Source organism: Danio aesculapii, chromosome 14 (assembly GCF_903798145.1).
Source record: "Danio aesculapii chromosome 14, fDanAes4.1, whole genome shotgun sequence".
In the NCBI taxonomy this organism is placed as follows: Eukaryota; Metazoa; Chordata; class Actinopteri; order Cypriniformes; family Danionidae; genus Danio; species Danio aesculapii.
In genome coordinates this window covers 884,920-887,419 of record NC_079448.1, presented here as the reverse complement: position 1 = coordinate 887,419, position 2,500 = coordinate 884,920, and the positions used below count along the sequence as shown (strand labels likewise).

The 2,500-nt window shown below is 35.2% G+C and overlaps 1 protein-coding gene across 2 annotated transcripts in view; it reads left to right on the top strand.

Moving 5' to 3' along the window:
• The window catches only part of afg2a (AFG2 AAA ATPase homolog A), a 58,138-nt gene that overhangs the window by 39,146 nt on the left and 16,492 nt on the right, over positions 1-2,500 (top strand). The gene's annotated exons all lie outside the window — the stretch shown is intronic.

Below are 2,500 nucleotides of genomic sequence, written 5' to 3'. Positions count from 1 at the left end.
ATTTCCTATAATATTTTTTCTTCTGGAGAAAGTCTGATTTGTTTTATTTCAGCTAGAATAAAAACAGTTTTACATTTTTTATGAACCATTTTAAGGTCAATATTATTAGCTCCTTTAAGCTATATATTTCTCGCTAGTCTACAGAACAAACCATCATTATACAATGACTTGCCTAATTACCCTAACCTGCCTAGTTAACCTAATTACCCTAGTTAATTACCTAATAAACCTAAAGCTTTGCCAGTTTTAGCACTACTTTCTCAAATTATAAAGCTGGATTTAAAGATTTTGTGTTTTGTGTGCTCTGTTCAGGAAGCGTGTGTGTGTGTGTGTCTGTGTCTGTGTGTGTGAAGTTGCAGTCTTCCAGTTCTTCCAGTGTGTGTTTGTCCAGAGCGTTTCTCCTGACACACACACAAAGGCTCAGTGGGGTTTATTGTGTGTGTGTGTCTGTGGGTTTGGTCTTTGCTTACAGTAAGAGGAACATCTGAGCGTCGGGTTTTGTCTTTCAGCTGAAGGTCACGCAGATGTAAACGGATCCGTTTCCGGCATTATATGAGTGTCTCTGACTGCTGATACTGAAGCCCATCACACCCCTCAGCTCAGCCTATCACACGCTCCGACACACACACACACACACACACACACACACACTGATCCTCATAATAACATTTGTGTCCATCTTTAATAATAATAATAATAATAATACATTTGACTGGTAGAGCACTTCTCCAACACACGGCTGCTTACAGCTCGAGGACTGTGCTGCTGATTAATGAATACAGTTAAGTCTTGTGTTCAGTTTGTGGATTCGTTCTACATGTCTTATTGCTGCTGGTGTCTAAGAGCTACCAAGGAAATGTCTTTGTCTGATTTTACAATGACAGTAAAGTTCTTCAATATTCAGAAACATCATCAGCATCAGGTCAAATATTAAAAAGCCAATAAGCAAATACAAAACAACTAAACCAACAGTGTTTAAAAGTAAATACTCAACAGATATGTAGTCAGATAAATGCATGTTTAAGATCTGAGTATGCAAAGCAAGGTTATTTTAGTGACCCAGGGGGCTGTTTCATAAAAGTGCTTTAGAAAACTGAGGATTCAAGTCAAAAACCTGACTGCAGTGAGCTGAGCTAAACTGAGCTAAACACTTAATCTGGTTCCATAACAGCAGATGAAGATCATTTGATCTAACTTATCTGAGTTCAGCTGGAATAATCTAGATAACTGCTCGTGCACGTTACTGTCGTGAAACCCTGAAGCTCGAGCATCGCTGCATCGCTGCATCGGTTATGTTGTGTGCTAGCATGGCAACTACGAGAACTGAAGGAGCTCTGAAATGAGACACAGCTATGTTCACAGCGAGTGAGTGAGTGTGTGTGCTTTTTAGAGTTCAAACATGATAATCATTTACCATTTGAAATGTTCCACTTGCAATAAAGCACGAGAGAAGGCTGACAGGAAATTGCAGCTTTTAAAACATAGGCCATTATTAAATTAAATATTTGTATATTGAAATAGAATAGAAATACAATATATTGAAATAGGGCTTGCGCATACGCATGCGAGAAAGTTTTAATGCATTGCAGGCTCCCTGTAACACTCAAAATGTGCTTAACGTCAGCACATCAAGTTTAAAATAATGGCAACAAAGAGCCGTGCACGCACAATCGGCGGGATTTTTCATTTGCTCCTGAAACCGCTGCAAATTGCTGCTTTCCCTTTGACACTTGTGTTTCCTGCGGCTCGTGGGAGAATATATAAAGTGAGGCTACTGCTCAGCCCGGATCATCTCCTGATTATTTACAGCTTCATAGTCATTCTTTAAGAAGTGTAGCCTACTTCTTTATATCAGTCAGTGCTTTCTTAATATTTCTTTATTGATTTTTTTTGTCATTCGTGTATATATGTATATTGCATAAGTATATATATATATATATATATATATATATATATATATATATATATATATATATATATATATATATATATAAATACACCCATCACAGAACTTTCTTTTAGGACACTTTACAATGTTTGTGCATATACATAGATTATTCAGCATTAAAGCTAAATTTGGTACTATTCTAACAAAAAATAAACTGTAGATCACAGTACAAAAACAAGTACACCCAAACTAATATGTTGGGAGAAATTATTAAATAAAAATATATTAAAATGTAGTTGAAATGTTGTAGTCTGTATTTGTTTTGTTTGCAATAACTTATTTAATTTATTATTATTGTTTTATTCTTGAAGATGTTTGGTGTATATACACATATATATATACATTCACTATTAATTGACAAAAAAATTTTTAATCATTATTAAGAGGTTAAGTGAATTAAAATGGCATCAAATTACGTCAGATGAATGTTAACATTACCTTGATTAAGAATTTAAGATTTAGCGTGAGAGTTAACCTGCCCTGTAGCAGGCTAGTTAACAGAGTGACTGAGATTGAACTATTGAAAATTTGCTTTATGAAACTGAATCTGCC